Source organism: Anguilla rostrata, chromosome 12, assembly GCF_018555375.3.
Source record: "Anguilla rostrata isolate EN2019 chromosome 12, ASM1855537v3, whole genome shotgun sequence".
NCBI classification, from domain to species: Eukaryota; Metazoa; Chordata; class Actinopteri; order Anguilliformes; family Anguillidae; genus Anguilla; species Anguilla rostrata.
This window is the reverse complement of record NC_057944.1, coordinates 5,823,529-5,837,519: the sequence shown is the minus strand read 5'-3', so window position 1 is coordinate 5,837,519 and position 13,991 is coordinate 5,823,529.

The window sequence follows — 13,991 nt, the reverse complement described above, 5'->3', positions numbered from 1 at the left end:
CTGCCCTTACTTCACCAAGCTCATTAACCTGTCCCTGACCCACTGTGCTGTCCCCTCCATCTTCAAGACAGCTGCCATCACCCGAATCCTTAAAAAACCTGGCCTGGACCCAAACACCCTCTCCAACTACCGCCCCATCTCCAACCTCCCATTCATGTCCAAACTTCTGTAAAAAGTTATTGCTTCCAAACTCATTCACATTCTTAAAATGCTGAACTGGGAATATATTGTCAATATGCTGATGAAACAGTCTCTTCAAACTGAAAAAAGAAAGAAAATGCTTTTAAGTTAGGCTATCTTAGAAGAAGAGAAAACGGGTTCTCAGTCACAAGTGTTCAATCTATTCTATCACAAAAACATAAATTAGCCCAACTGTATTTGACAGTTCATAACATTTCTCCTGTTGTCTATGTTTATGAAGTTATGTGGTGTAAAATGGCTGGTGGCATATCCCTCTGAAACTGAGAAGCCCCCATACAACCCCTGTGCAAAGATGGCCTATACGGGTCAGCAGAAATAAGGCCATTACTGGGAAAAAAAATGCTTATTCTAAATATTATAAAGAGCCTGAACAAAGTACATAGTGCACACAGGCTTCAGAGGGTTTTGTGGGTAGGTGAAAAAAATTGGCTTGAATTGAAAACCATTTATCCTGGGGAAAAACGCAACCTAGCAGTCAAAACCATCCCAACTATAATGAGAAGGGAATGCTTGTTTGTACTGAGGGGGAAATGGATGATGTGGAGAACCCGCTAACCCAGTTTGAAAACCTTGTGTCAGCCAAGAATTTAAAACAAGGCTATAAATTTACATTTTAGGGGGACAATGAAGCCACATGGGGACGGTTTAAAAGGAGGGGAAACATGTTTTGATTTGGCAAGTCTATCCTCTAGGCTAGAACAGAACATTTGAAGACCATATTTGAAGACTGGAGCACAGAGGTTTGCATTGGGCAGGTAGACCAACGTGTCCCCCCAGATGTTGGTAGTGCAGGTGCGAATGTTTGAATCAGCGGGTATTGTGCGAGCATGACGTATGAAATGTTAAAATTTTTAATTAATCTAGGAAATATTATTTGTAGTTGTTGCATTATCACTAAAGGGCTCAGTATACATCAAAACAAATTGGAATTTGGCGGATTCGCGAAGGCTGACGAAATGCTGTCGAATACGGCATGGGGAGCAAATATAAATAGAAATGCTGTCGAATACGGCATGAGGAGCAAATGTAAATAAAATGCTGTCGAATACGGCATGAGGAGCAAATATAAATAAAAATGCTGTCGAATACGGCATGAGGAGCAAATAAGCGGCACAAAATACAGCCAATAGTATGACGTTGACCAACTGCAGGCGACAGTGTATTTGGGGCGGAGACCGAAGCTGTGTGAAAATTACGACTAGTTTGGCTGATCAGCCTGCACACTATGGCGATCAAAGCCAAATGCGGTGCTGTGTTTTGTTTGCAAACCTGCCATTTTGCCTTTGCAAATCTGCCAAATTTGATTTTGTTTGAAGTACAGGAACCTTCATGGAAAGAAAGCATGCTTTCTGCCTTTAATTTAAGATCATATTGTTAAAAAACAAAGCCCAAATTGCATTACTAAAATAACAAATCAGGGTTACCACGTGTCTATGTTTTGAACATTTGTTTTGGTACAACATGTGTAAGCCACATTGCAAGTTTTCGACACTTGCTGTTACCAACAATGTCATCGGAATGGGGAACAACATCAACACTGTGGACAGAGGTTGTCAAACATCGAATTAAAACAACTTTCAAGGACAGGAATCTTAATGCCAGCGTATTCCAGAATCTTTGTGCACTGTCACACTTTGTTTCTTCCAGCATTCGGAAAAATGGTCAAAACATTGTAGGATATGTTAAGGTTGACAGTTGGCATTCAAAACTGCTGACAAATCATGGAAAGAACTCAGCGGGGAAATCAGATCCATAACACCCGTGACTTCAGTGACAAACACTCAGCCATAATTATCACATTTAATATACTGCCTAAAGTAAATCAGGACAGCATGTTATCTCACTTATCTTTCACATACCCACTATACACACCTATTATAACAGTCATCAACAGTCTGTGCACACATTTCTAATTAGATTTGCCTATATCTGCCGATATACGTATATGCGGGCTTGGGAAAAAGTTGTGGTGCACACAGTTGGGTGTGGCAATGAAAACTGCAGGAGCAGGTGGGTGCGGGCTAGAAAAATTAGGCCTGTGCAGACCTCAAGTTTGCAGTGCGTCCATAGTCACCAATTAACTTGTCGGAAATTGATTTTAATGGGGAAAAAAAACGAAATACGCACCTGCAATGGATACATTTGCCATGCCCTCCTACATTTGGAACTCTTAAGAACAGCAAGATCAAGCCAAGATCAACATGACTGGGTTACTTTTCCTCATGAAAGCTGAATGCTTCTCTCTCTTGTATATGGCTTACACGGCTGGTAATCTCAGCCTAACTTTGGAAACAGTTGCTGATTTTGACATGAAATGCATGCTAGTTCACCAGTCTTGCTTGCATTTCTTCCTCAGGTTGCATACATTCAAATTTGTTCATGTTTTATCCTTTTAACGTACACTACATTTCGAAAAGTATGTGGACACCAGAACATCACACCCATATGCTCTTTTTGAACATCTCATTCCAAAACCATGGACATTAATATGGAGATGGACCCCCCCTACCTCTTTGCATCTGAGCTGTTGTTGCTCCTAGACATTTCCACTTCACAATAACAGCACTTAAAGTTGACCGGGGCACCTCCAGCAGGGCAGAAGTTTGACAAACTGACTTGTCGGAAAGGTGGCATCTTATGACTGTGCCTCGTTGAAAGTCACTGAGCTATTTAGCATGACCCTTTCTACTGTCAATGTTTGTCAGTGGAGATTGCATGGCCGCAAGCTTGATGTTATGCACCCATTACCAATGTGTGTGGCTGAAATACCTAAAACCACTAATTAGAAGGGGTGTCCACATACTTTTGGAAATGTAGTGTATTTCTAATCAGCATACATAAAAGCTGTATTACTATACGTTTACAATAAAGTGTTCTATTTTACTATTTAAAATTTAGTTGGCCACAACCCAAAAAACAAATTTGAAATGTACTTGCTGTTTATAGTAAGAAATGATATTGAATGTACGTTATTTGTATGGTATTTGTAAAAAAAAAAAAAAAATCTTCATTTTTAACATTTTGAAGGGCCTTTTGACGAAAGATCAGATTTGAATGCAGTCAATTTCATTGCGTTGCAGGAGGATTCACACACAGGATTCGAGTCAGATGACTTGTCATCACCCACCTGCTGGAAAGCATGTCCATCATCCCGCAGTAACCAGCAGGAGATTCCTGTCAAATGTAATTTGAAGTTTATTTTTATTTCATGGACTATCCACACCTGCAAAAAGGAAAAAAAGAAGGGGATGAGATCATGTGAAACTTGGGGAATAAAGAAAAGGTGTTTTATTAATGGCAAAAAAATTGAGTCATTTTTTTCTGTCTCGAGGTATCTGAAAGGTAATTGCTACCATAAGGCCATACAGGAGACAGAAAGAAATGTAGGTTTTAAAAATGAGCAGCAATATAATTAAAATTTCACATGTACTCAATGCATTCTCTCCTCTCTCTATCTGTGTGTGTGTGTGTGTCTGTGCATGTGATTGTGCTACATTATCTGTGATTGTTTGTGATTTATCATTTTGTATAATTATTTATTATGTTTTAAGCATTTTAATAATACATTACTGTACTTGTGAGACTGTGTCATACCCTTTCCCCCTCTAATACTCATTTGCTGTGAAGAGGCTGGGTAAAACCACATGCTGTAGCCAACAGCAGGAGAACATTGATAGCAGTCAGATTTAGAGTGCTGGACAGCTCCCATGAAACACTGTCTGAAAGCCAGAGGAATTCTCCAAGGTGCTTAATCAGATTGATGCTTAGTTTGTGCCATATGTGCAATTGAATTCCAAATCTGAGACCCTTCCATTGCAGTTAAATTTCTCCAATGTTGTCTTGGCAAGTTAGCCTTGACACACATCACCAAGACTCAGAACACTTCAACTTCTCTCAGACATTGTTTTCATGCCTTTTGAATGTGTCGATGTTTGTATTTTGGATTTCATCATTAGAAGCGTGCATGCATAGATCATAATTATTCCAAGTCGAAATGGGGCATCAACTAAGCTGCCTTTCTCCTGCAGTTGTCTAGGTTTACTTTTTTAAAGTTAATATTTTATTTATATTATTTTTTCATATAATTATTATATATGTTTGCCATTGCATTACACAAAAGAATGTAAGTGAATGTAAAAAGATGACCCTCCATGATGCAGTGTTGTTTATTTCATCAGGTGGTGTAATTTTTTTATTGGTATTTGTGGTTGGGAGGAAGTGACTGGTCATCAGTTGTCACCATAGTAAAATAAAACCTACACTCTTGGTCATTAATATCTCACAGCATTTTCAACTGATGTGTAACAAGCAACAGTAACTGCGCTTGGTGTCATCTCATAGTAGATCTACCCTTCAGATTTGAAAGCAGATCTAGGCAGCCAGCGAATTCAGTCTTGCTACATTAAATATAGCCCTACACTGCTACAATCATCAAATGACAGAAGTGTGGAATATTTCTTGCTGCCTGTGGGCATATGCATTACATTTCTGACTTTACTGAATCCACAGATTAAGGGCTCGATTTTCTGGAACCAGTGTCGCAGCACGCATGGGCACACTCTGTGGTGCAGTGCGTTGGGCACACTGGGCGTGGCTAGTGAATGTTGTTATTTTTGTGACCAGAGGCAAGGAGCGTACAGCTCAAAGCACCTGGAAAATTGGCTGGATTGTACTGATTATATTATCAGTGGGTGTGGTGCAGCTGGATTCATGAATAGACAATCAAATTGCCTCTTTTCATTCCCTTTAAGAGGCTTGTGCATTGTGCAGGGCGTACTGCCAATTTCCATTGTCTATGACTGCAATGGAAGCTAAGGCTAAGGATATACTAATACGATATTTCTCACAAGGTGGAAGGTGCAGGGTTGGGCTGTCCATTAAAAAAAATATATATATACACAAGAGAAGCTCTAATTGGATGTCTGGAACAGTGATTTAAGTCGGAGAGTTACAGCAAGTTTGGTCTCATCATCACAGATTTATACATTCAACTATGATGATGTGATCAAACTGGCTGTTACACTCCAACTTAAATTGCTGTTCCAGACATCCAATTATACATTCATACATTGTTGGAAAGTTTATACTGCCCCCTACTGGATGAAATAATTGTCAAACAAACCAGAATAACGTGGAAAGGGCCACAACAGCATAAACAGCATCTCAGAATGTATACAAACTTTGCAAATGAGTTATTATTTCTGATTGCCAAAGAGGATGAATGACCAGTGAAAGGTACATCTCTACACCAATAGTAGGATTGTGTAGTTATTCTATATTTAGTAGCTGATATCTATAGTAGAAGGATGTGGTATAATTACACAAGAACTTTGTCCACTTTAGTACCACTGCATTGGCATACCTTCGGGCTGGTTGTTGGTTCTGTCTAGTTGCTATGATGGATTACAAATTTCCGGTGGGGAAATAATATTTTGATGAACTTCCAGATGAACGCTATTGTCCAGTGTGTCAGGTTTGGGGGATATAGCTGCAGATGAGAGTGCTGGGAGGGGGTGCTTTCCAAATGGATAAACTATGTGACAATGGTGGCACTTAAAATGGTGGCACTCTGTTTGGCACCGTTGTCGTGTATCATCTACTAATAAAGCTAGAACACAGAGTTTCTTGTTTCCACTGATAGTTTGGTTGCAGGAGCAATGAATTTCTCAGTTGAGCAATCACAGGAGGCTGGCACCCTGGTCACTAGGGGGCTTGCATGAAGGGGTTAGCTGAACTCAGCGGGATTGGATGAGTTGTGGTTTCGTCATGTTTTTATTTAACTCCTGGTTCCTAATCGGTTTGACTTATATTGCTTCTATTCATAGACATTGTCTATTCATAGACATTGCTAAGCAACGAAGCAGCAGATCTAATCCCATGTGGCACGAATTTAACATCTGCATATAGAATATAAATAGAACATACATACAGAAGGGTATAGAAGAGATACAACCTGGTTTCAACCTCACACAGGATTAGCAACTGGCCAACAAATGACGGAAGGCATACAGAAAATCAAGATTGGATGAAAAGGGTTTCTGTACTTTTCCCTATTGGCTTGACATTTAAAACATGACAAAACCGCACCTCATCCACTCCTGCATACGTACCATTTTTTGCAATAAACAGAAGAAAAAAAAAACAGATTACTGGTTTTACACTAGAAAGGCCAGAGCCGACACTATCAGGGGTTTGAACATTAAAATTACTCCAACATCGCAAATGCAAGACTTTTCCTAAAAATCTGAGCTTAAAATAACTCCATTGTTAGAATTCTAAAAAATCGACTCATTAAAGAAATACAGGCATTTTGTGCAATATTATTCATAAAACCCCTCTGCCAGACAATAGGTAACAGGTGCTTCTACCCCTGTGTGAATGGGTTACTCTGTCCTCCGGCATGCTATTCGGCAATTGAATGACCGATGCTTTGATAAGAATTGTCGGGTTGCCATCAAAACTAATTTTACACATATAGTCACACAACATTAATTCACTGCAATCGTTCGATGAAGATGATTTACTTTGATTACTGACTTCAGCATGGGGATCAATAATTATGAGCATTGTAGTCATAGAAATGATGGGTTTACAACTCTGTCGAGAACAACATACTTTCAGTTTTTCACTGAAATGGTGACTATATGAACTGAACAGACTACAGGATGGCAAAATCATGCAAGCGAATGGGACCACTGAGAGGAAGCACTGGCATTACTGATGAATGACTTCATCATGTGAGCTGTGTGAAAATTACATGAATTCGGAGAGAGAAAAGCAGCAGCCACCAAAGCAGTCAAGGTCAAAGCATCACCTCGCACACCCATCACTCCTGGGAAGAAACCGCACTGCCAGGTCAGCTAATGAGGTCGAAATAAGGCTAAAGACAACTGTGAAATGCAGTCGATTTGTGTGCGATCCCTGCTCACACAAACAAGCAAAGCTGTACATTCCCAGTGGAACTGATGAGAGGAGAGGAGAGAGACTGTAGCCAAGGGAAAAAATAACTTAGCAGAATTTGTTATGACTCGAAGAAATTACTTTTTTTAAAATACCACACTTTTTCTTTCCCCATTTTGTGTTTTGTTTGTTTTGCACATTTTAGTGCTTTTCTCAGTGTGCCTGTAATACGCCTAGGTGCATTTCCCCTTACCTATATAACAAAATTGATAAAAAATTTAAATAAAAATGTTGAAATTGATACAGTTGTGTCCTTTATTTCAAGAATATAGTTTTGCAACAGAATATTTCATAGTTCTTATGAAATTAGGTTACTGTGGAGGCTGAAATTTATACTGTAATGCTGGATGAGGCTAACGCCACTGGGCATCAGGCTTGGTGGTTTAAGGTAAAAAAAAACAACATCTCTAGTGTTAAACATCCATGCTCATAAATATAGCAAATATTAATGATGTATGCAGTTATTTTTCGTTGTTACAATTATACCACATCTCTGCTACAACTGCCCTGCACTTTGCAGTTGTAACATCGGACTATGTTAACGTTTGTTTGAATTGTGCATGATCTGTTTGTGATCACCTCAAACTTAATGCATTTTATTGTAGTAAACAGGTTTTCAAAAAATTCACAGGTTCTGATTGCACTATTTCCAAGCAATTCAGTAAAAAATGAAAATTGTTACAATTCTGCTGGTTGCCCCCTATTTGAAATATCTTCTTGAAATTTCCAAAAAAATAATAAGGGCTATTATTGTGATTCACTTTCACATGTTTTTGAGAGTATACTTACTGATTATAAGGTCAAACCTTCTGATTAAAGGGGAATCCATTGAATTATCTATTTTGTCTGTCTGTTATTCCTGAAGATATAAGGAGCTTATTGTTCAGCTGAGTAGTAAGTGACCTGAGCATCTGCTTTCAGTACACTAGTAACACTGAGCTATAGTATAAGCTTTCTCTTATCACTGTCTCGTTGGGGATAAGAAAGAAAAAACTGTTAGTCAGACATACTGAATATTATTTCATCTAGACCACCACTGCCTGAATTGAAGGTTTGTAAGGGAGTGTTATTTATATACTGCATGTTCGGATGGGTAGGTGGTACTATATGGTCCTTAGTGTACCAAATATAGTTTTGTGTTGTAGGTGCCAAAAATAGCCCACTTTTTCTATTTGGACACAGCTGGAAACATGTTCATATTTTTCTGTGCCACTCTAAAGTGCAACTGGTCCCATCCGCCCCCACCCCCCTACTCAGAAGTTCCTGGATCTGCCACTGTATGTTTCCTATCCCAATAGCAAGTCTAGCGGACATGATTATAGCTACAAAACAGTAATAGCTTCTTAGCTCACCAACTGGCTCTAATATTACAACTAAAATCATTTTAAACATAGTGTCTTTCTAGTCACAGTGGACATTTTTTAGGTGACAGATATGAAAACTTTAATTAATGTTGAGGAAAAATTACTGTGCACGTTTTACAGTTATTTTTTGCTTACTGAAACTTTGGTTAAACATTGGCTTTCCTTGAATAATTCTGGAATTCTCCAGCAAAATTATACACTTATCTTGGTATCTAAAAGGGCAATTAAGTGGACTGATTATGTGTGAAGGAACATTTGAATCCAGTCAGTTCACAGGTCATCTTAATGGTCGAACAAACTCCTTTAGAAGCTGCACCACGGCTGATACTGGGTCAAATTAGCAAGCAGAAGAAATGGTGGAGGCAAAAAATTCCAAGCCTAATTTAAGCAAGAAGCTGGTTGAGTGTAGTGTTTCTGGTGGTAATTCATAAAGAATTGATTCAAAGAACACGTGTGCTACTCATAGTTAAACAGAAATGAGGTCCCATTTGCATTATTATTTAATTCCATACCAATTAATTTTGGAGAAGAACAATGATAACATAATGTATATTTTCATTCATAATTAGAATCTTTCAGTAAAGCATACTCATTATATTTGTCTAGAATTATTGTAAGTCATACTGTATACTTCAAATCTAACAGAGTATTATTACAAATTATGCAATGTATACACTTTTTTGGATCACCTCCTTGGTAAAAGCTTATTTCCTTGGAAATCAGGAAGAACTTGAGTTTGTGTTTGCAATAAGGATTGTGAAAATATTCTTCAAAACAGATATTCATCAAAACATAAAATCACAGATACTGTATGATTATAAGGCATATGAGTGTATATCCCATGCCCCTTTGCTCATTATTTTGGGGTCCCCAAGTTCCAGACTTTCTGCCACTATCAGGTGTCTGAAGTTCTCTCTCACCAACTCTCCAAATGTCATTTCTTGGATTACACATTCTAAGGTCAGGCAGCTGACCTCAAATTTTACCGCAAGACATTTAAATGGTCTAGACTGAGGGGGGAGGGGGGGGGGGGAGTCTGCGTTTCCACCCAACAACAGCTTTCTGCTCTTATTATTATTTTTATTCAATGCAATGGAATGATTCCAATGTCAATATCTGATTCAGTACAAACAGCAGCAAAAATATGATATAAATGAAAGAGTTTAAATAAAAATCACCAATCAAGCCTTTTTACAAATAGAGAGGGTTATAGAATTCTGAGAATTTATAAAGGTACACAGGTATTTACTAATTTTGGTAGGTGTGGAAAAAAATACAAAGCACATTTGGTGTTTGTGCTTAACTGCACAAGATATTGTGAGATATTTCCGAAGTACTTGAATTAATATTAAGGCATAGCATTTAAACCTCTTCACATTGCAAAATCAAAAACAGTGTGTCAAAATAAATATACAGTGTATCACATTTAAATCAGTTTATTTGGGCACCTATCCCATTGTGTGATGTGCCACATGGTCTGTCAGTGAATCCTGACTCTACCAGTCTGCCAACAATGATACGCAGCTTACAGTGTGTGAGTCAGAGAGAGAGAGTGTGAGTGTGAGGGAGAGTGTGAGTGAGGGAGAGAGTGTGAGTTAGAGGGAGAGTGTGAGTGTAGACGGCGAGTGTGAGCTAAAGGGAGAGTGTGTGAGAGAGTATGAGTCTGAGAGAGAGTATGAGGAAAAACTGTGAATGCAGAGGGACAGGGAGAGCTACAGGAGAGAGCTAACCACTCTGGCACATCAGCTAGAGGACAGAGAGAGAGCGGTGCAGGGTCTGACTGAGCAGCTGCACTCCTTCACTGAGCAACAGCATCAGATCCACGCTGCAGTGACTGCCACACAGACCAACCAGGTCACTGAAGCCTAGCCTGCCCCCCTTACTTTGGAACCAAAACAGCCTCCATCTCACAAGACGAGCCCCCACACAGGACTCCACCCTCACAGTCCAGTTCAAGTTCAAGTTTATTTGTCATTTCCACATACATGGTATACGGGAACGAAATGTCGTTCCTCACGGTCCAAAGTGCTAACACAAAAATACAACACAGTCACAAAACATAAAAACAGAACGAAAGCAGAATAAAAACAGTGATAAATATATATAGTGCAGTATAAGTGTAATTATAAAAACTATAAGAATACAAGTAATAAATAATGCCTAACCAGTCTAACACACAACCTGTGAGTTCAGGTGAGAGCCACTAGCTATCAAATACTAACAACGCTGTCATTAACATTAATGGACTCCAATGGTAAATTCCTACAGGAGAAAAGGCTATTCCCTAAACATAAACAAGTGGCCAAGCACCGGTGCCCAACATCAAACAAAGCCCTGGAAATGTTGCCTAAAAGTCAGTTAGGTTCCCCTAAACACATCATCATACACACTGGCACAAATGACCTTAGGGGCCAGCAGGAGAGGGAGGTGACATCACTCCGAGCAGTAATTGAAAAGGCAAGCGCCAGCTTTCCCAAACACAAAGGTCGCCGTTTCCACGCTGTCAGCGAGAAAAGACTTTCACCCCAAAATCATCCACAAAGTAAATGCCAGCCTGTCACGGGACTGTGCATTAAAACAAAATCTGTACCTGGCCCAACATCCCACTCTCGACATGGAATGCCTTTATGACCACGTCCATCTTTATAAGGAGCCTGGTGCCCATGTTTGCGAGGACCCTGAAAGACATCGCCCCTAACCGAGAACACACCCAGACTACAAGATAAAAAGGAAACCCCCAACAGAGACCAACATGGTACAGCCCAGGACCCCTACAGAGACCACCACCCCGACTCCCGCTGTCAAGGCCCAGGCGTGCCCACAGAGGATCCCCAAGTACAGCACATCAGAGCAGAGCAGCACTGTCAGACCTGCGCCACTCCCGCCCCCCCAAACACAACAAGACCGCCCCAGCAGCAGGAACTGCAGCCCGGCAGATTGAGCTATGCTAAGGCTGTAAGCAGTACTGCAGGTAGACACAATCCACTGAGAGACATACAGCAGATGCTCCTAATCATTAAACAGGAAGTATAACAAACAAACTTTTCACACCTGACAAAAAAAAGAAGTATATGTATGTGTATATCCCCCCATAGAATCCCCATACTTCAAAGAGGACACCTTCTCCAACACAGAGAGGGAGATCAACCATTTCCAGGCCCAAGGGAATGCGTTGATCCACGTGATTTCACCTCAATAACAGGTGAAGAACCTGACTTAATCAGTAATCAGGGAAATAATTGCATATTTGGAAATAACCACCTTGATCTTCCTTTTCATTCACACAGGAATAATTATGACAAACATACAAATGCAAACGAGAAGCAGCTCCTGAAAATCTGTCGAAGCCTGGGTTTGTACATTGTCAACGGAGGAGACTCTCTAGGAAGATCGACTTTCTCTTCACCTCTTGGCATCAGCACCGTGGACTATATGATTACAGATCTGGACCCATCATCTTTTAGAGCATTCACAGTCAAACCACCAACACCTCTGTCAGATCACAGCCAAATTACTGTGTATCTTAAAAGGGCAGAAACAAAAAACACAGAATCACTGGCCCAGTAAGCTGTACAACATTGAAAAATCCTACTGATGGGTCCAAGACAGAACAGAAAAATACCAGAAAGCAACTGGCATTTGATTCAATCCCTCTGTGATACCTTTCTGGAAAACAATACACTCACAATAAAGGCGGCGTAAACCTGGCCAATGAATAATCTAAATAATATTTTTGATAATTTGACATCAATGTCCAACCTGAAATCTTCCAAGTGAAAAACCAAAAGACAAAACCATGAAAAATGGATTGATTCAGATTTCCATAACTTCAGAAAAAACCTCAGAAAAATGTCAAACCAAAAACACAGACAACCAGAGAACAAAGGATTATGCCTTGCTTATTGTCAGACACTTACACAATACAGAAACACTCTCAGAACTGAGAAACAAAAAACAGTACATAAAGAATAAACTCAGCTCCACTGAAGACTCCATTAGCTCTAACAGTTTCTGAGATAATTGGAACACATTACACAAAAAAACAGCATGATGAATTGTCCATTCAAAATGGGACATATGGCAAAACTATTTAGAAAAATGATACCAGAAAAAGACACTAAGCCCAGAGCAAAAGCAAATATGTGAAAAATTGGAAAAGCTTGAACTGACCATAAAAGATTATTAAAACCTTTTAGACTTCCCAACAATTGAAAAAGCTATATGAAAAACTGAAGGACCTACAACCCAGAAAAGCCTGCAGTGCAGATAGCATCCTAAATGAGATGCTAAAACACATCGATTATAAATTGAAATTAGCTGTCCAAAAACCCTTCAACTTGGGTCTGAGTGTCGGTTACTTCCCTGATGTCTGGAACAAGAGGCATCTGTATGAACAGTTATCTGGGGAAGGCATTTTGTTGTATAATAAACAGAAGATGTACAAACTTCCTTATGCACAATGTCTTGAGCAAAAGCCAAATTGGATTCTTACCAAATGATAAAACATTGGATCATATTTTCACCCTACATACCCTAATTGACAAATATGTTCACCATAACAAAAGCAAATTTTTGCCTGCTTTTCAGAAGATTTTCAGAAGGCTTTTGATTCAATTTGACAGGGGAAAGCATATGATGTAATTAAATCAATGTATACAAATAATACATTTGCAGTCAAAACTGCAGACAAACAAACCAAGTATTTATCCAGAGGCTTAGTGTGGCACAGGGCTCATCTATCTCACCAAACCTTTTTAATATTCATATAAATGAATTGGCAACATAACTTGAAAAATCTACTGAACCTGGCTTTGCCCTATATGCCCTATAGGTCTACAGTAGAACTTGAATCTGCTAGAGTCGTCATTCATTCAGACCTGGGCCCTGACAATAAACCCTATAAAAACTAAAGTTCTTGTGTTCCAATGAAGATCCAGACATCAGGGACCCAAAATAAACATCACACAAGGAACAAATAAAATTGAACTACAAATTACACATATTTAGGATTAAAAATCAATTCTACATGAAGTTTTAATTTAGCTGTGAATTAACTGAAATAGAAAGCAAAAAGGGGTTTCTATGCCATTGACAATCAAGTATAAATTCCAATTGGCATTTAGCTAAAAATCTTCAAATCAGTAATTGAACCAATCGCACATTACGGCAGTGTGGGGTCCACTAACACGACAGAAATTTGAGACCAATTCAGACCCTGCATACAGCGTTTTGTAACATTATCCTCATGGTTCAGAGGAAAACCACAAATAATGCATGCAGGGCAGAGATAGGCCAATATCCACTAATAATTCATATTCAGAAAAGAGCCATCAAATTTAGGAAACATTTAAAAAATGAAAAATGAGTGACTCCCACTGCTATCATTACAAAGCCCTGAAATGCTAAGAGGTGAATATAAAAAAGAGTCCCCTTAGTCAACTGGTCATTGGACTCACTGAAGTAAAT